Genomic DNA, 22,292 nt, shown 5'->3' on the forward strand with positions numbered 1-22,292 from the left:
TTAAAGTGGAAAGACACATTAAAAGCACTTTCGTATGACAGGATGTTTAAAATAAAATATTGGCAAACTTTGTTAAAGTTGCAAGTCATATAATCAATAAAACTGGTTGAATTGTTCATTAAACACTTGATGATAAATTTCGTGCAAACTAACAGTTATATTCATAAATTTCTAAAATGATCGTTGTTGTGAATAAAAACTCGTACTTAAAAATATTTCTTGATGAAGTATCTGTAAGATCTTTAATAGACATTTCTTAATTTGTATTTAATATTGAACGTTCAGGATTTCAAGTCAACATGGGGCTGAAGCAGTAAAGTTATTTGTAGAACTGAATACTGTTCTGTCTGAAATTAAAAGAAAAACTAAGTGTAAGTAAAGAGAGATGGAAGATGAAATAATAAAATATGATTTAAATTGTATTACTTACTTCCTTGTTATTGGCCCCGTTGCGTGGAAAAAGGACTCACTTTTGCTGAGATAAATGTCTGATTCAATGCAAGTACCGGTGGTTGCTACGTTGAGCGGGGAATGTGGAGGGGAAGTGGGAGGGCGTGTTCTGGGAGGAGGAACGACCTGAGTGTCACTGATCGTGTGACACGTTAAGTTTGGTGTTTCTTTCTAACTTTTGCTTGAATCAATTCTTCATACAAGATGTTATACTTCTCACAAAGATCGTTTATATTACCTGTTAGATTGTTCCTTTGGTGCAGATAAACGTAAATTTCCTTGTACATGTTGAATAAATGGCCGTTATTTATAGTTCTCAAGATTTTAAAGTCATTGTCAACGTTTGTAAACATGTGATTGGAGTCTGTCATGGCCGAGTATCTGTGGTGGTATTTCTTGGCTCTGGCATGTTCCTGATATCTTGTAACAAAGTTCCGTCCTGTTTATTTGATATACGCAAACAGCTCGCACATTTCAATTGTATACACCCGTATTTTGAAATTACTATTATTAACAATATGGATGTTATAAAATAATTTAGAGTTCGTGTTGCTGATCCTAAAAGCGATACATAAATTATGTCTCTTGAATAAATTCGTAATCCTATATCCTTTACTATTATTAGATGTGAATACGGCAAATTTCTTATTCTCTTCTTCTTTTTGTTCTTTTACTAAAGTAGTCTGTTTATTTTTTATTTTACTTATAATCCTGTTACAAATTTATTATAGCCATTCTTATATGCTATATAGTATATAGTATTCATTTCTTGTTTTAGATCCGGAGCTGAAGGAGGAATATTAAATGCTATGTAAATCATACTAAATGCTATGTAAATCATACTAAAGAAACCGGTTCTTTTATGAGCTCCTGGGTGCATAGAATCATTTTTGATCATTAGGGCTCGGATTGATATGCTCGATAAAATCTTCAGATATGCTTGAAAACCATGTGTTATATGCTCGATAGATATGCTCGAAAAACCCATTATATGCTCCCTAGATATGCTCGAAAAAACATTATATGCGGTTAAATATGCAGAATATGCTCGAAAAACACTGTTAAAAGCTATAGAAAGGAAAGTGAAACTAAAAAAACAATAACATATCTTCATCGAGCTTTATTTTCTAATTGTATGTATGATACACTGCGATATACTTGCATTCAAGTTTCAAGTATATATATGAGAAGTTTTCTTATAAAAGTTACAGTTTAAAAGTTCATTTACTAGATGTTCAGAATTAGGCGAGTCATTGAAGTAGATCTGCATTGCTCTATACAACAAGAATTTTTTCTATGTTTTCAGTTTTGAATGATTTTCTTAAATCAGTCAATAAAAGTTTCAATGATGAGAACGATCTTTCGACGTCAACTGACACGAGAGGTAAATACTTGAATGATGCTGCTTGTTGTGCAGAGTAGTTTGGAAAATCCTCTGATGGTGCAGACTCGCCACGCAGCATCCTCTCCGAGTCCAACGCTGCACTCGAACCGGGATTTCGAGTCAGCACGAACTCCAATTTTTGTTTCACGGTTTTCCCAGTCTCTCCAGGTCTTGAGTCGGCTTCTTGGCTGACTCCTTGTATTGTAGCGTCCACTTCAACCAACTCCATCCCTCGCGATTCCAACTTCAGGATGGCCTCAGGAATGACGCTCATGTAGGCTTTTATGAAAGTCAAGGATGGCATCAAGCCCTTCATTTTAAAAGCAGCCTTAGCTTTCGCGATGTACTTGCTGTCCGCCGCATCAAACGTATTGATCACCTGGAGAAAATATAAATGAAAAACATTTGCCGAGGAGAATAACTGAGAAAATTACAAAATTAGGTGCCGTATGATGGAGTAAAGATAAAAGATATGAAAAGAATGATAGAGAGAACCTCGAAAATGAGAAGATTTTAAACATTTCAACTCGTCTTACCTCTTCAATTGCCCTATGATTTTCAGCGTAATACAAGGCAGCCAAAATCCAAGTTCCCCATCGTGTCAATATGGGCTCGGGAGGTAAAGGGAGCTCTGGATGCATCGTCTTGAAGGCACGGATGCGAGAAGGAGCTTTGGCGAAAATTTTCTTCACTGAGGAAATGACGCTGTTCATGCTGGGCGATTTTTCGTGCAGCTCCTCAGCAACTCTGTGCATTGCATGGGCAAGACAAGTAACATGTAACATCTTCGGGTAGAGAAGCTTGAAGCTCTTCCCAGCCTTAATCATGCAGGGAGCAGCGTCAGTCACCAATGCGAGTACTTTGTTTACCTCCTCATCTGAAAAGGTTGGCCACAGCAAGCCTGAAACAGGAATGCATAAAATGAAGGGTGAACCGTTCAGTTAATGGGATTCTGACATGTCGTACGACTGTAAGAGATATTTAACTATCAGAACTATCAGAGTCTTCACTGAGTATATGTAGAATGCATTGAAATTATAGCCAGACTGTACTTATTCTTCTTTGGCAAAACGCTCAAAAAATAAATTAAGAAAAATATACTTACGCAGAGCTGCTTGCGCTGTTCACACAGTGGTACCATGGTTTGTCACATCTAGCTCCCTGCACAGAATTAGGTGGCCCTTCCCCAGTTCACTGGGACTGAGTTTTCCAACAATAATGTTGGCCATGTATCTTCCACAACTGTCTGTGGTCTCGTCGATAGATAACCAAATTGGGTGGCTCCCGATGTCGTCCCTGATTGCGTGAAGAACCTGGTGAAGAAAGTACCTGAATGAATATTCTTTGTGGAATGAAGGTATTATCGAGAGATTACCTTCATTATGACAGAGCCAGATCCATGTTAAAATTACTTCTAAATTGTTTAAACGAGAATGCGGAATACGACAATCGTGCATGAATTCATACTCTGAAAAAAACTTAATTTTTACGTAGGGTCGACTCATGAAGCAACTCTCTTCCTGCAAAGTCCTTGAAGAGAGCTCTAATCTCAGCATGTTCGACCTTGTAGAGGGGTATGTTGGCACTTAAAAACGCCTTACAAACTCTGGAAGAGAACTCGTCTGAGTGCTGTTGCTGATTGAACAAAGGTTGTATCAGCACCTGTTTCTTCGATTTCCTTTTTTTAAATTCTTCAACTTTTGCTGAGTGCCCACTTGTGGCTTTATGTTGAGAAAATTGAAAACCCTTCGAAATCTTGATCTGAAAATAATAGGTAGGTACGCATAAGTGAGAAAAAATACATTGAATGAACAAAAATAAAGCATTGTGGACTATGAAATTATTTTCAAATATTGCCGTAGAAATACAAGCACCCTCTCAACGATCCCATGAAAAACCAGCAAATCCAAACGTCAATTTCTGCCTTGGAAAAGTAAAATCTGAGGATCTAACGGGTCTACACTCCGAATTCTTAGACGTCTCTCTACTTACCTAGTAGGTAGGCATCGTATGCTGCACATACGGCTTACTTGAAATTTCAACCGTTTGACCAGTAATATCTTTAAGAACGTAGATGTGAAAATGTCAATAAGAACTTACCTCTTTTTTGCACATTTTGCAGAAAATAATTTTCCCGTCAGTAGAAAACGAGTCAGGTTCTTCCTTTGCACATTGTCGGAGTAAAACACTCAGAGATTCCTTAACTTTAGGCATCGCGTACTTGGAAATCACAAGAACTCGATAGGTACGTACAGATACGATTACGAACTGAGAACTGAGAGTAGAATGCAGAAACTTCACTTGACCGGGTCGGATCTTCCACCGCTTCATGGGAAAAGCCACCTAAACAATACTGGTTCCCAAAATAGGCACACCACTAAAATACCTCACATTTCAAAGTGAAAGGATGCTTGGGGCTTCCAAAGCTTATCTGACGAGTCGCACTCTAATCCGGCAGAGGCCAATTAGGGCGTGTGAATGACCTCACTAAAGGTTAAAAACCTGAGGTTCTATTATTCGCACCAAATAGGCTTTTCAATAATTATTTCTGTTTTAGAACCTTAAGGATGGTCAGGGCTCGAATTCGGGGGGAGGGGGGAATTTGAAGAAAAACAAACTATTTAGACGTAAACCACAAGAATATGCATTTATATGCTTCTATTCTGAAAACTGCGGTTTTATGCATTTATATGCTCGATAAATTTAAATTCTGTTGGTCCCAGAGAGATGAAAATATTACTGAAAGGCTTCTTTCAATGTGTACTATTCAGGAAAAGAATATGCTAATATGCTCGAATCCGAGCCCTATTGATCATGTTAACGGTCTGCATTGGTTTCCTAAAAATGTTAAATGATAGGTTTTATTATTTCTAGTAACTTTCAAATCTAAATAATTCAAAGTGATATCTACTTCAGAATCGAGTGTCAACTTAACATATGGGTCAAGAGGGTTAAGATGGTTTAAAAAGGTCTGACCGTTATTCTTTCATCTAATATTACGAAGGTGTCATCTACATATCTAGACCAATGATACAATCAATCCTTCAAGTTTATCAATAATTGTAGTTTTTTCCATGTGGTAGATGTAAATTTTGGCTAAGATGCCTGATGCTGGGGCACCCATCGGAAGACCTCTTTGTCAGTAGACTTTGTTGTTAAACATAAAATAGTTATTGTTTAAGACAAAGTCTAGGACGATTAAAAATTCATTAATGTTTTTGAAGACTCAAATGGTTAAATTGGCTCAAATTCTCTTTAATGGTGTTAATGGTTTCTTTTATCAGAATATTAGGATACATATTTTTAATATCGAATGAGTGTATTGTGTGTTTGTGGAATTTAACCCTCAATTTTTAGTAGCATTACAGAATTGGACAGAGTTCTTTATAGATTTATTGTTGGCAAATTTGAAACGCGTTCAAAGAAATTTGTGAACATATTGTGACACTTTATAAGTTGGAACTAGTCTTGTAATTTAAAATAGGTAATTTATAATAGTTCCCACGAACTTTATCATCAAGTGTTAAATGAACAATTCAACCAGTTTTATTGATTATATATTTCCATTTTAATAATGTAATTTTTGTATTCTGATATATTGGTTTTTTTTTTGCTAGTGGCTTTACATCGCACCGACACAGATAGGTCTTATGGCGACAATGGGATAGGAAAGGGCTAGGAATTGGAAGGGAGCGACCATGGCCTTAATTAAGGTACAGCCCCAGCATTTGCCTGGTGTGGATATATTGTTGTAGTTTATTCTAGCTGATGATGTCCCTTAGGGGACGAAACATGTACTAGATGTAATAAATTATATATGTGTTGAATAGGCAGACCACTTAAATGTAATATATAAGTTGATCTTAAATATTCACTACTTTATTTTATAGTCAGTATGGGATTATCTAAAATGAAGCTGTTACAGCTTGTTACATGTAATGTAGATGCTAGCCAACCATATAAAAATGCTCATATATTATATATCAGAATTTAAAGATCAAGATTTGCAAGACTGGCAAAGACATAACCTTTTTAAAACAATTTCTAATTCACAATCTCATCCCCAATTTTTTGAGACATAAGAAGATGAGATTCAAAAAACCAGAAGGAATACTTAAAACTCAAACGAAAACCAATGAAATTTGGATTAAAAGTGAAATGAAATTTCTCTTTGAGAAAAAAGCTCAATTAAACTCAAAACTTTATGAGAGACACCTCAAAGCTCCATTGTCATTGGGCCCGATTGAATGGGACTCTTACCAAAAACACTTAAACATTAAACTCAACCATAATTTAAATTTAAAGCAAAGTAACATGGATAAGAAATTAAGAGCCCTATTTAAACAACTTGAATCTCTCCTAATATTTCTTCTAAACCAAGGGAGAACACAACAATAGAAACCGATTTCCATCCACCCATTAAGAATTGATCTGACATTCCCTTCAGTATAACAGAAGAAACAATCCTCAGTAACTTACCTAAACATAATTGCCCCATTCTAATAAATTAAAAGACAAGATAGATACAGTTGCAGAAATAGAACAATCAATACAAAACTTACCCCCAGACCAACAAGAAGAAATACGGTTTGAAATTAGAAAGAAACTAAAGTATGTCTTAGTCAACTCAGATAGAAAAGATGAACCTAAGCATACTAATAATAGACAGTTAAAAGAACTGAAACTAAAGATTCAAGATAATAATTGTATAGTTACAAAGGCCGATAAGAGTAATGTTACAGTCATTATGGACAAAACTCAGTATGTTGAATAAACAGAACTATTCTTCTCAGAGAGCAACATTTCAATAGTTAAGAAAGATCCCACTAATGGACTCCCAAAAATGTTTAAACAAATTTTGAAAAACAACATATTTCTAATGAATGAACAGGAAACTATATACATTTCCATTTATTTAGGAACAACCTCCTGTATTTACAGGCTGCCACTAAGTACAAGGTAAAACATATAAAATTTTCTGTACAGATCTATTAATTGAAGAAAACTCTAAATTATAAAGGAACAGTATAATTAGTGCGGCATTTCAGTGATGTAGCTCTAGAGGTGGTGTCTCAGGATCTTGATGGAGCCTCGGCGGACGAGAGTCGCAATTTCGGGGATGGGCTTCATTGGGAGTTGGAAGCGCTTCCATGTGGCGACGAAGTGACGGGGTATGGTACCGCAAGCTCCAACCATTATCCCTATTATTTCAGTTTCCTGAAGGCGGTATTTAGATTTGTAATAAGGGATAGTGGGTTTGTATTTGTTTATCTTTTCTAGATTGACCTCCTCTGGCTGACCGCTGTGGTGCTCGAACCTGACAGTTGGATCTACGATGAATCCTTGGGAGCTGTTGTCTTTAAAGGCTATGATGTCAATTCTCTGTGAACTGCCGTTTATGGCCAGTCCGTGTACCTCCTCATGTACAGTGAATCCCTTCTTTCTCATTTCTTCGGCAATATGAACCCAAGACTTCCTACTGCTAGAGTGATGCCAAAAATACATAAACCAGGGGTACCCATCAGACCTATTATAAATTACAAGACTAGTCCAACTTATAAGTGTTACAATATGTTCACAAATTTCTTCGAAAACATTTCAAATTTGACAACAATAAATCTATAAAGAACTCTGTCGAATTCTCTAATGCTACTAAAAATTATTAGTTAAATTCCAATCACACAGTACACTCATTCAGTATTAAAAGTATGTATCCTGGTATTCCTATAAAAGAAACCATTAACATCATTAAAGAGAATTTGAGCCAATTTAGCCATTTGAGTCTTCAAAAAATAAATTAATTTTTAATCGTCATAGGCTTTGTCTTAAACAGTAACTATTTTATGTTTAACAACAAAGTCTACCGACAAAGAGGTCTTCCGATGGGTGCCCCAGCATCAGGCATCTTAGCCAAAATTTGCATCTACCACATGGAAAAAACTAAAATTATTGATGAACTTGATGGATTGTCCCATAGGTCTAGATTTGTAGATGACACCTTTGTAATATTAGATGAAAGAATAACTAACGGTCAGACCTTTTTAAACTATCTTAACTCTCTTGATCCATATGTTAAGTTGACACTCGATTCTGAAGGAGATAACACTTTAAATTATTTAGAGTTGAAAGTTACTAGAAATAATAAAAACCTATCATTTAATATTTCTAGGAAAACAAACGCAGACAATAACATGATCAAAAGTGATCCTATGCACCTGGGAGCTCATAAAAGAGTCGGTTTCTTTAGTGTGATTTACATAGCATTTAATATTCCTCTTTCAGCTCCTGATATAAAAAAAGAAATTAATACTATATAGCATATAAGAATGGCTACAATAAAGAATTTGTAAACAGAATTATAAGTAAAATAAAAAATAAACCTGTGACTTCTTTAGTAAATGAAGAAAAAGAAGATGGGAATAACAAGTTTGCCGTGTTAACATCTAATAATAGAAAAGTATATAGGATTACGAATTTAGTCAAGAGATGTCATTAAAGAATCGCTTTTAGGACCAAGAACACAAACTAGAAATTATTTTATAACACCCATATTGTTAATAATAATAATAATAATAATAATAATAATAATAATAATAATGGATTTCAAAATGTGGGTGTATACAAATTGAAATGTGTGAGCTGTATAAGTACGTATATCAGACAAACCGGACAGAACTTTGTTACAAGATATGAGGAACATGCCAGAGCCAAGAAATACAACAGATACTCAGCCATGAGAGACTCCAATCACATGTTTACGAACATAGACAATGACCTTAAAATCTTGAAAACTATAAATAAAGGCCATTTATTGGACATACACAAGGAAATTTACATTTATTTAGACCAAAGGAACAATCCAACCGGTAATATAAACGATCTTTGTGAGAAGTATAAAATCTTGTATGAAGAATTGATTAAAGCGAAAGTTAGAAAGAAACGTCAACCTTAAAACGTGTCGCACGCACAGTGACACTCAGGTCCTTCCTCCGCCCAGAACATGCCCTCCCACTTCCCCTCCACATTCCCCGCTCAACGTAGCAAGTACCGGTACTTGTTTTGAATCAGATAGACACTTACCTCAGCAGAAATGACTCCCTTTCCGTGCATCGGGGCCAATAACAAGGAATTAAGGAATACAATTTAAATCATAGTATATTATTTCATCTTCCATCTCTCTTTACGTACACTTAGTTTATTTTAAACTTCAGACAGAATAGTATTCATTTTTACAAATAATTTTACTGCTTCGGCCCCGTGTTGACTTGAAATCATGAAGCATTCAATCTTAAATACAAATTAAGGAATGTCTATCAAAGACCTTATAGATCTTTCATCAAGAAATATTTTAAAGCAAGAGTTTTTATTCACAACAATGATCATTTTAAGATTTTATGACTATAACTGTTGGTTCACACGAACTTTATCATCAAGTGTTTAATGAACAATTTAACCACTTTTATTTGATTATATGACTTACAACTTAAACAAAGTTTGCCAATATTTTATTTTAAATGCCCTGACATACAAAAGCGTTTTTAATGTATCTTTCCAATTTAATAATTTAATTTTTGTATTCTGATATATTGTTGTAGTTTATTCTAGCTGTTGATGTCCCTCAGGGGACGAAACATGTAATAGATGTCATAAATGATCGATTCTCAAAAGTTCTCCATGCATTAAATATTAAATTCTGCCTGTTACTAATCATAAGCAGATTGGAAAGAGAAAATAAACGTATCAAAACTCCACAAAATTTCTGTTTATTCATGACCTAAAGCTGAGCTGGAAAGCGCGCTCACTGCACAAGCCAGTGTGAGTGAGAAATGATACGATATTCTTAAATGTTACGCTGCTCAAATATAACGAAAGCTGTTTTTGTAAGGACTTTTTAACATAAAAATATAAACGTAAATATCTCCGTCTATTAGAATCAAATCAGTAATGTCTTATATATGTGTAACATTTTTTCTGGTCTCGTGAACGCAATTTTATCCGATCATATTACTAGATTCATGTTAAGAAGGAGTAATTTCGATTCCAATCTGAAAGTCCAGTGACTATAGCATATAGTGCCCTGTGGGAAGTGCCGAAAACCTGTTCGGCAATACAATAGAAAGAAGTAAATAATAAACATCTAACCCAGGATATAATGTAGATATTTTATAAGTACGAACATTGGACGAAACACTTTCTGTCTTCAAGTAGAGTTGTCGAAATATGCTCTGTCTCCTTCCAGTAGTTGTGTCTGTTCTACTTTACGATTTCCGAGGATTCCCTAAATAATACCACTGAATGTGATGCTAAGATGGTCCCTTAAGAAAGTTCTCCGCCGATCACTTTCCCAGTACAGTACTTGGTCTATTATTGCAATGATGGAATGTTAACGTCAAAATCCATAGGTATGTCGTAGCCATCCTTTCTGTTTCGGGGAATCTGTGGAACGCAGAAGTGTAAGAAGGTGCGGGCATGATTGGGTGGATAGAGAAAAGATCAAATTTTAATTGAAAATTCTAAAATTTGAGATTCTATTTCCTTCCTAGTTTTTTCTTCAGATTTTAAACTTTTTAAAACAATGACCAATAACAGTAGGACAAAGGTTAGCTCATGAGCTTGAGAAACAGTACTAGAGCAGCCTAGTACAACCAGACAACAACGATTTAAGAAAATGAGTTTGAAGCTCCAAAGTTACAAACTTTACAAGAGCACCGTTGCTCCCTTCAATAAATCCTCAAGGAGACTGAGCTCCAAAATACATTACATTTCAAAAAGAGCATCTTTGTTTCACATACAAATTTCTCTCTAGGACACTACTCTCCAATATTTACAAGATTCCAACCTTTGAAAGGCACAGTTCGACTATTACATAAGGTAAGCAGCAAATAGTTTCGACTGTCTTACTCAACAGTCTACATTGCATTAAATAGGAAATGGAATAAGAATATTTAACAGGGGCAATAAGTGCCGATTCTACCTGGCCTTAGTAATAAGGAAAGGTTAATGTTATTGGCCAGAAATCGAAATGTTAGGAGGTGAACGCTTGCGCTCCTTTGCAGTACACTTGAAAAATAACTAAAACCCTATTTGGACTGATGGCCCTAAGTTACAGTGGCCAAGCCTGTATTACGGATGTGTCTAGATGGAGAGAGAGTTTAAATTACAAAGAGAGATAAATTTTAAATTTCACGAAATCATGGTCACCTCAAGACCAAGTTGAAGGGGAATATAAGACGATTCCCACTCTTTATTCCCTAAGTTAGATTAAGATCTTAAAAATGAAAACCTACAACCTGCTTTCCAGTCATTGACCGGGTCAGGGATGTAATGAATGAATCGTATATAGGCTATGAGTGTGATGGGGTCACCACTCCCAAAGTGATTTATTAATGACTGATAAATGCTATAAAATGGGAATGGAGAGTGTTGCTGGAATGAAAGATGATGGGGAAAACCGGAGTACCCGGAGAAAAACCCGTCCCGCCTTCGCTTTTTCCAGCACAAATCTCGCATGGAGTGACCGGGATTTGAACCATGGTATCCAGCGGTGAGAGGCCGACGCGCTGCCGTCTGAGCCATGGAGGCTCATTCAGATCTTAAACCAAATTGAAAATTTGCATGGCATGATTACATTAAGAAAGAATTTAGAACCTTGCCCTTGAGTTAGGTTTCATAGACTATTACATGATTATAATATGTCTGCTGTTACCTTGAGCTGGTGGACCTTCCAGAGATGAACGAGACAAACACTCCTCTGCCTCCTCTATGAACACACTCTATTGCTGGACTGGGGCAATCGAAAGACAACTTGGCCCAAAAGGTTCCACTTTTTACAGCGGAGACGAAGGTTCCAGAATTCTCTTGGCCAAAGCCCCGGACACACCCACAATTCGCGTTGGATAATCAAATATAAAAATTTCCTGATTGGTCGAACATTTAGAAGAAGAAGGAAGGGATAGCAGTACTAATAACCTAAGAACACAAAAAAGAATTTACAACACTTCAGTGCAGAAAACCTCAAAATTACAAATTTCTTAGAAAATTAATTGTCCATCCTCTCACCAGAGTGAGCACATAGATCGACAATAGAGACATCTGACGATAAACATCCAAACTTCTTCCACTAGAAGTTACACAGTTCGTATTACAAATGGCCTTTTAAAAGGTGCTTAGTTTGAATGTACGGAGTTGGTGTGCCTCCGGTACAGACCTCCACCCTCTAAAGTCTTTCCACGGGTTCACAGCTGTGAATTTTTACATGTTGGAAAATTTTGAATTTGAAGGTTGAAGTCAGAAGATTTCTTGATCGGGATTTCATTGATAAATTATTTTGCAGCAAGTAAGTCTTGGAAATTTTTTTTGATGAGAGGGGTAGCCATGGTGATGGTCGCCATGGACCAAATATTGAAGTACTGCCCAACGATGAAGTGGGCGGTTATGGCACCGCATCTCAGTACTTGCCACTAGTGATGGTGCTCAAGTTTGCTGTAAAGAAGGAGACTGGACCAGAGTGAGGTGGGACCTTACCCTGCGCTGACATCTCTCGCCAGTTGTGACACGGTCTCAGATGACATTAAGGCACTGAAACAATAATTTCCTGGGCAATAGTGACTGTTTTTATGCAGAGAGTTTGTTTTAATGGTTTTTTGATGGTGCAGTTTTGAGGACGAGTGTGCGGAATCCAGGCACAGGCTTGGATGCAGGGGCAAGGTAATTGTAGATGGGAACAGAAAGAAAAAACAAAATCTTACTGAAGAGAAGGTATACATAATATGACAAGGTTGAAAAAAAAAGCATATCTCAGTTGTTTTACAAATTAACAGGGCAGAAGGCTTCAACGTTGAACTTATATGCAGAAGTTTAAGATTCTAAGCAGTTAAGGAAATAAATATAATTGCATTAGCAATGCCATGACTTAGTGGCCTATACTGAAAAAAACAGAACTATCATACGGGTTTTACTTTGGGACGGATAGACCCTAAAAATTCTCTTGGTGTCTGGATTCCTCACCAAGAGGGTGACTGGCGTTAAGAAATCCAGAATAATGCATGGTCCATGAAATCTGGGGGCAAGCTTGCCTGCAGGAACAAAATTTTTCACCATGACCTGATCTCCAACCTTTAAATTGGTGGGTGTTCTTCCACGATCATCTCTCTCTTTAACTTTCTCATGATAAACTTTAAGGGTGCTTTTAGCCTTTCTCCGCAGATCCCTGATATTATCGGGATCTGTTGTCTGGCAATATCTCATTGATGAACCATAAATTAGACAGTGGCGTGTTAGGAACAAACTTGAACATGAGAGATGCTGGTGTAAACTTGTGTGACTCGTGAACAGCCGAATTGAACGCGAAAGCTAACCAGTGCAGAGAAGTATCCCACCTAGAATGGTCTTCATGGTGAAAAGCGATAAAAAAGATCGAAGATTACGGTTAACACGCTCAGCAAGAGATGGTTGTGGGTAATAAGCAGATGTTGTGACAAGTGAGATAGATAAGTCAAAACAAAATTTGCGGAATAAATTAGAGGTGAATGCCTTGGCATTATCGGAGACTATATATTTACAAGGGCCAAAAGAAGCAAAAATTGTATTATGGCAAGAAATTGTAGACTGAGCAGTGGCCAGCTTAGTGAGAAATAGCCATGAAAACCTGATGAAATCATCTACACATACGAGGATGAATTTGTTCCCATTCCCCTTAGATTGAGGAAGGGTCTGGCGTAATCTATGTATAAGCGTTCCATAGGGCGGGGTGCTTGGTAAGATGACAATAACCCTAGCTTAGTGGACAATGTGGGCTTACTAAGCATACAAGATTTACGAGCTTTAACCATATCCCGAATTTCGCCGTACATGCTCTTCTAGATGAACATCTCTCTGATTTTTTTTCTAGTTTTGAAGATGCCTAAATGGCTCCCTAATGGGGTCTCATGATAAAACTTCAAGATCATAGGCACAAGAACAGCTGGAATTACAACTTTCATCTTCTGATCATGCCTTGAAGGGCAACCCAGAACCCCATTCCTCAGAACATAATGGACAGCATGTTCCCCCAGAAGAAAGGATTTCCATAATAGGTGCCAGCCTTGGATTTTCCTGTTGATATTTTTCGATATCACAGAATAACATAGGGGCATCAGTCAAAATAGCACTAACACAAGAAGTAATGGAAATTGAAGGAGAAGAACTTTCTTCCTGTTCAATGGAATCAATCTCACCAGAAAACATGCGGCTTAACCCATCTGCAACCACATTCTCTGATCCCCAATTGTGTTGCATGTCAGATTGAAAAGCCGAAATACGGATAGCCCAATGGGCGATGCGTCCTGTACGACGGGGCCTAGCCAAAACGCAACTTAGAGCCTGATGTTGGTTTCTGACTCAAACTTAACATGTTCCAGATACAGGTAAACAGGACTGCAAGTCCTTCTAGTTCATAGATGGAGTACTTAAGCTTCTTGAGCCAATAAGGTCCTAGACGCATAAGCAATAGGTCGCTTTCCGAGTTCGGTTTCTTGAAGAAGGACAGCAGCATCAGCAGATGATGAGGTGTCGGTATGAACGATTGATTTCTTAGAGAAATCTGGCATAGCTAAGACTGGGGCATTACAGAGAGCAAACTTAAGGTCTTCGAACGCAGCTTGCTGCGATGGCCCCCATTCGAACTTAACACCTTTCCTACAAAGTAGGTTTTTGGGCGCTGCCCTATTAGCGAAGTTGGGAATAAATTTCCTGAAGAAATTCACCATGCCAATGAACCTAGCAATTTCTTTTATATCTTTAGGAGGCTTGAAGTCGTGAATTACCTGCATTCTAGAATGGTCGATTGAAACTCCATCGGGCGACATGATATGCCCTAAGAAGGACATAGAAGACTTGGCAAATGGTTAGATAATTTTACTGTCAACCCAGCCTTATGAAGGCGATTTAGGACTTCCTTAATATGATCTAATTGTTCTTCAAGGGTTTCAGAAAACACCACGACATAGTCAAGGTAATGGTAAAGATATTCGAATTTGATGTCGGAGAAGACCCTTTCCAGCAGTCTAGTAAGAACAACCATACCTGTGGGGAGCCCAAAAGGCACACAGTTGTATTCGTACAAGTTCCAGTCTGTAGCGAAAGCTGTCAGATGTTTTGATTCTTTCACCAGAGGAATCTTATTATACGCTTGGTTAAGATCTGGGATGGTGAAGAACTTAGCCTTCCAAAACCAAGAGAAACATGAATGAAGATCAGGAAGGGACACTGATTGTAGTATGACTTTACGGTTTAACACCCTGTAATCAATGACAGGCCTGAAACCACCTTGGAGTTTCGGTACAAGGAAAAAGGGCGATGAATACGCCAACTTTGAAGGTCTAATGCCGTCCTTCAACATTTGATCAATGATCTACTTAAGAGCCTTCATCTTAGGTGGAGATAGGCAATGTGGAGGAAACCTTACAGGGATTCAGTTACCTCAATCTTATATTCTATTAGGTGAGTAACATAAAGGGTTTCCAAAGATAGATTGGGAAAAGACTGACATAACTTTCGATTACTCTCGGCCTGGTCCTCAGGTAGATGTCTTTGGTCTAACGACACCTCACTCTAGGTAGGCAAAATTGATGAAGTTGAAACAGAAATACATTTTAAAAGAGGAATACGTAAATTATTCTCAAACTTGAGTGTGCAAGACTTGCTCTGAAGATAGTGCACAAAACCAGAATACGACATGAAATCTGCCCCCAATATCACAGGGCATGACAACTGTTTGGCAACATACAGCTTTGTTTTCCAGGTAAATTTAGAAATGCATACTTTAGCATGAATAAATCCTGAAATTTCTAAGGGTGAAGTATTCGCCAAAACACATTTGACAGAAGATTAACAATAAAGAGGAAATTTACAAGAAACTTTCAGTTTAGAATACCACTCCTCAGAAATAATAGAACTAACACTCCCTCAGTCTAATAGAGCCGTGACTGATTCAAAATTTATCTCAATTTTGAGAAAGGGCACAAATCCTGGGGTCTCAGAGGCGATTTTAAGATATTCCCTTGGGCTTTCGAAAGATAAATTAGAGGATCTTTCCTTCTCCGATAGTTCGGTGCCTGACTTGACCTGGGCTGAGTGCAAGGTAACTAGAATATAAGGTAGGCTACTCCGGCGGTTGAAGCTTCCATTGGCTGGAGCGCTCTGATGTCACGTGGTATGAACGATAGCGAGTAAGGTACACAGTCGCAGTACAGCAAGCCTGTGAGTTCTCGTGCCTGTGAAACATCTTCTTAACACCTTAAGTGCCACGTATGCAGTAAAAAATAAATCCATCCACGCCATTCTTTTTTTCTTACTATAGAGTATAAAATATTGCATCTCATTACAGAAATGTACCTTTTAGTCATCTTGGGCCAAAATTCTAGTCGTAACATTGTGTTGAAATTGTGGTGACACGTTGGTCTCACGTGGCCACTGACACTACGTTCCGGCTGTATAGGCCTCGTGAGACCAATGTGTCACCACGTACTCTAGCACAGTTCTCACCTTCCTGACACGCTGGTATACATCTGTCTCATTAGCTCATTAACTACTAAAGAATAAAACTCATATCTTTGGAACATTTAAATCTAATCGGGAGTATAATCCAACCGATGTTGCCAAAAGGAAGTTAGCAAGAGGAGAGACAAGAGCCCATGAAAGTAACACTGGTGTGGTTGTTCAGAAATTGCATGATAAAAGAGACATGTTAATTTTGACAACTAAACACACTGGTGAGATGGTCACTATTCAGAGGAGGGATGGTGAAGTGCTAAAACCACGGAGTGTTATAGAGTATAACACATGCAAACCGTACATTGATTTATCAGATCATAAAAAGAGCTATAGTAATTCCCTGAGACAGGAAGTAAAATGATACAGAAAAATAGCTATATAGATATTGATCAGCACAAGTACAGTAAATGCCATCTATATTTCCAATCAATTTGGGAATGAGAGTATATCTGGTACCCAGTTCAAAGAGGACATTTTTGAACAGTTAACAGGTACCGGTATCAAAGATCTTCACATTCCCCCACAAGTAGCAAAGAAGCAGGTATTACCCCACCGACTGGAGGATGTAAGCCGGCAGGGAAGATGGATATGCAGTAAGTGTTATGAAGAGATCCATCGGGAATCAAGAAGGCAATATGCCATGAGAAAGACTGTACAGTCTAAGTTCAAATGACCAGCCTGTGAAAATTTCTTATGTTTGGACTATTTCTTCAAAGTGCACTAATTTGTAGTGTGATTGTGAAACACAGTTTTAAATATATTTCTTCAGAAAGTCTCATTTGTTATACTTTAAATTCATATGGAAAAAGTGTACCAATTTGCAGTGTGATTGCGAATGAGACAAAGTTACAAATATTTTTTCTAGAAAGTTCATGTAATTTTTATGTTCTATGTTCTCAATTCGTCTATAAACCCTGATATGAGACAATGAACAATGAGTACACTATACAGTACAAGCTTTTGTTATTTGTACACATAACACGATCTGAAAACAAAAAATAATGTCATCATAATTTATTTATTGAGGTTGATATATTACAGTGACGTACAGGCTACGTGGTGTCACATCAGACTCGCAAATGAACAGGCCAAGAATAGATTCATGACGTACTGGCCACCTACTTTCATTTAACATACGTTTACATGTCAAGTGTGATGACAGTATGGCACCACGGGGTCGGAGACTTGGAGAGTGCGCGTGAGTCCACAGTGGACTCACGCGGCCCGAATGGCATTAAGCTCTGTGAGTCAACGTTGGTCTCACGTGGCACTCAAGGTGTTAAACTTTCATCAAATAATAGTCTGGTTTAGTCCGATTCGATAAGTAACGGGACTTCCAGTAGATTTAAAAACGTGAAAATGCCTTAAATTTTGTCACATGCTGAGCAGGTAGAACATCAACTATCAAATACATGACATATATTACGATACGAAATAAATTATTGCCATGCAACTCAAAATAATTAATTTATTTCCTGATGAAGTAAATATTTAGATCAAATGGCATAGGAAAGTATGCATCATATCGACGACATCTTTATGGAATTATATTAAATTATTAAAACGTACATGTCAGGAGACTTAATTACTTGATGAACCAGCCCAAAGCTTAGCCTTCTTATTGGCATATTTTCTCAGTGCTAGCTCCTCACTCTTTGCATTAAAATGCCATATCCTAATAAATGTCCTGGTCCTTACATAGAGACAAACTATTTTGTCATGGAATACTGGAAATGTTGACTTAATAATAGAAATAAGAGTTTTCACGTTTTTGCATCTGGATACAGTCTTACCGTGAAACACACCAAATGAAATTTCGAACTCGGCTATATTTTTTAACCACTCATGACTGGGATGTGTGAGGCCCCCTTTTGAAATAACCGAGATCCAGTAACAGGTCTTTTCTTGCACGACATTTTTGTCTCATTCTTCGTATTTACTGTATATCGGATCACGGATACTGTATTATTGCACAAGCTTCGAAATATATTCAGAAATATAAGTTATTAGCACATAATAATGTTAATGTTATTGGATTTTACGTCCCACTAACTATGTTTTTGAGCACCTTCACCACCGGACTGAGACAGGATCGAACCTGCCAAGTTAGGCTAAGAAGGCCAGCGATCTACCATTTGAGTTGCTACTCAGCCCGGCTATTAGCACATAACAATAATTATAGAAAATATGATTTTCATTCAGTCATTTATATCTGACACTTTTTTACCGTACGAGCTGTAATAATGGAGATGTTCAAGTGTTTCAGTAACCAAGCATTGCTAATGAGGAAGTATTGTTATGCCATCACAGTAGCAAACTAACTGGCTATGATGGTTGTTGTTGTTATTGTCTTTATAATATGCGAAATAATAATAATGTTATTTGTGTTACGTCTCACTAACAACATTTACGGTTTTCTGAGACTTGAGGTGCCGTAATTTTGTCCCACGGGAGTTCTTTTATGTGCCGACAATTTATAGCACCACACACGTTTCCATAATATGTTGACTGCATTTTAATCAGTACAGTGGTTCTACTTCAGATACTGACAACACAAACACTGTTCACGTAGTGAACCACTATAAAATTATTATGTATCCATGATCCGATATACAGTAAATACGTAGAAAGAGACAAAAATGTTGGTCGGTTGTTCGGTCACTTGCTTTCTTGGCTTATGCTGCGTGAACCATCAACGATAGACCCCAAGTGTAAGCGTATGAAATGTAGAGCATAGAATCCTCTACAAAAAAGTCCACGATGGCACATACCTATTTCCAACAGGCTGCCCTCTAGAAGCGATTTTATGCTACAGTCCGCGGTAAAAAATATAACTCCTTAAAATTAAATAAATATTTCGATATTATCCTGGAGTTCCTCATCAAAATAAGTTGTTTGACCTCCTCCAGTATTTTATAAGGATTACAATAACCTTGTCAGGACATTATTTGCATGAATGGTTCAGAAGTTATGACCATTTTAGACTGTAGTGGTAATACGTGTCACCAGGACGGGCGACCGCTGTCTCATATCACATGGCATCACGCAGAAGGCGGACAGGGAGAGAAACAAGTGAGCGCGATGCGGGAAGAGACCCCTCTGGGCTGAGTGGTATTTGAAGGTGCTCAAATACGTCAGCCTTGTGTTGGTAGATCTACTGGTACTTAAAAGAACAAGAACTCCTGCTGCGGTACTTAATTCCGGCACCCCGGCATCTCCGAAAACAGTAAAAGTAGTTGGTGGAATGTAAAGCCAATAACATTATTATTATTATTATTATTATTATTATTATTATTATTATTATTATTATTATTATTATTATTATTATTAAAAGTTTTAAAACACATTAAAGAGGGAAGGGGTCTAAACACTATGTCACATTTCTGAACATTTCATTATACTGATATTCGTTACTGCAACATTTTACATTATACTGTAATATAAAGAATTTTTTTTGAAACTTTGTGGCAATGATTGTAAATCAAGCCCATCAGGAAACCATGTCAGATAGGTGTCACAGATAAGAAGATAAAACCTGTCCTCATATGAGGATGCTGGACGTTAAATCTATCAAGACTCCAGACTATTTTCTTACATAACAGCAATCGCGTACATCATCTCTCACTTCTTGTGGTACACATCGAAACATTGTATGCAGAGGGTCACGTTGCATTTTTGACAGTAGGTTCTGGGTTTTGCCGGGCATCCTTTATAGGCACATCATCTCTGCTTCTCTCCTCGAGGAACCAATGACCAAATCCATTGAATTTCGCATCAGGCACAGTTTTTAAACAGCTTGAATGTGGCATTTGGTGCCTTTCCATGGGTGTTTGACTTCCATCAAGTAATTTCAAGTAACTGTCAGTTATAGCACATATGAAATTTTATTATATCAAGGGCATTGCTCCCATGTATTTGCCTGTAAAGCACCCAAGAATTTATGATTGCCATATCAACAATTCATGTGAAAAGAACTCGTACCATTTTTTTCTCTCGGACTTCATCATACTTGTCAAGTAACCATTTATTATGGCCAACTCCTCCAATATTACCATTGTATGCTTTTAGGAGCTTTGGTACTCTTACTCCATCTTGAAACGCTTGACAAAGGTTCTATCGTGTCAAAATTGGTTGTGACTGTTAAACATCTGAAACACCGAGCTCGATGGCTGCAGTCGCTGAAGTGCCTGGCCAGTATCCAGTGTTTGGGAGATAGTGGGTTCGAACGCTACTGTCGGCAGTCCTGAAGATTTAATATTAAGAATTTCATTATGGTCCGTATTGAATCGAGGTTTACAATGCTTATTGATGATAAAAGGTTTCCACCTATTCAATACACTGACATAGTGATTCAATTAAGACATCACATATTTATTATAAACATTATGGTGTACATTATGGTACCAGTTTTGGCATCTCGTGTGCCATCTTCAGCCATTGAGAAAATAATTGCAATGTATGTTGGAAGAATATATAAAAAACTATTAGTACAATATAATATATATACAGAGCATACTATTCTGATTAGCGAGTCTTACATTTATATATATATATATATATATATATACACATTAAAATATATGTGACTAAGTAGCAAAGACCAATTAATCTTCGGAAAGTTAAATACATCTTAAAACACAATATTATCCTGTTTGTAAAAAAATCTGTTAATAGTTAAAAATGTCTGTAATTGGCCTAGAAAAGTACAAGGATTTCCGTATAAAATTTATCATCAGTCCTTCAATAACATCTGACGTGTTGAATACATAATTTCTAGAACATTGTTCTTTGGTTAGGTGTGAGTTATACGTATTTATGTAAAACAGTCCCTCACAATATATAATTGTAATATTAATATCGTATACAAGTTTTTCTTCCTTTTTAAAAAATATCAGTCTTTGTGTGACTATTGTAAAAACATCTAGTTGTTGATATAATTTAAGCTTGAACTCTGCATTCATAAAGTTGTTCAAAAAATGTAATAATGTATAGCTGAGGCCATATGTTTATGGCTGAGATCTTGAAAAATTGTTTCAATGTCAGGTGGAATTGGGCAGGTTAATACTGATCTCGAACCAGCACGGACCTAAAAATAGAGAACAAATTGTGAATTTAGAGTTGGAATTCCGAAATCAGAAGCGGCGCTTTAGAAAAGAAGGGAACAATAAGGTATGAAACCCACCTCTAGCTCAATGTAACCCTGAAGATGGTTTTCTGTGGTTTTCTGTTTTCACACCAGGCAAATGCTGGGGCTGTACCTTAAAAAAGGCCTTGGCTGCTTCCTTCCCACCTGTAGCCCTTTCCTTTGCTATCGTCGCCATAAGACCCATCTGTGTTGGTGCGATGTAAAGCAACTTGAAAAAAAACAACTGAAACAATTAGAGCTTCACCATCCTTATCAACAAAGTAGTTATAGAAACCACTTTCTTCTTTCTTCATATCCTTACTCATTTTCAATGAAAAGTCACCTGTTCGATTCTCCCTGACAGTAAGTATCTGTTGCTCTATATCGTAGGGATCGGAGATGATTTAGGAAGTCCCTGTTAGTGAAAAAGTTGTCACAGAACACTATGGGACTACCGGGATTGTCCACACGGTCTAGCATGTTCAGAACTTTTCCTTATTTTGCTTAATTGATGTTCCTTAATGCTAAAAATGATTATCTTACAGCATTTTTTTTTTTAGTGCATAAAGAAGGATTATTTCTTACAAGACTGCTGTTGCCAGTCCATTTCAGTTACTCTCAAGACATTGCAAACTACTACCTCTAATGTAGCTCAACAGACAACAATTTTTTTCTTGTAAACAAACCGAAAATTGCAGTTGTGACGTTCAGTGTCTCATTTTGGTTGAATTAGCATGAGGATTGTATGATATGTGTCTCCTTATTCTATTTGTATACTGTAACACCTGCATCTTGGTTAAG

General features: G+C 37.0%; 1 protein-coding gene across 1 annotated transcript in view; it reads left to right on the plus strand.

Annotated features, from left to right (window-relative positions):
* Positions 1 to 22,292, plus strand: part of LOC136863662 (FYVE, RhoGEF and PH domain-containing protein 6) — a 204,628-nt gene that overhangs the window by 4,978 nt on the left and 177,358 nt on the right. The window lies entirely within an intron of this gene.

The sequence above is a fragment of the Anabrus simplex genome, chromosome 2 (genome assembly GCF_040414725.1).
Source record: "Anabrus simplex isolate iqAnaSimp1 chromosome 2, ASM4041472v1, whole genome shotgun sequence".
Taxonomy (NCBI): Eukaryota; Metazoa; Arthropoda; class Insecta; order Orthoptera; family Tettigoniidae; genus Anabrus; species Anabrus simplex.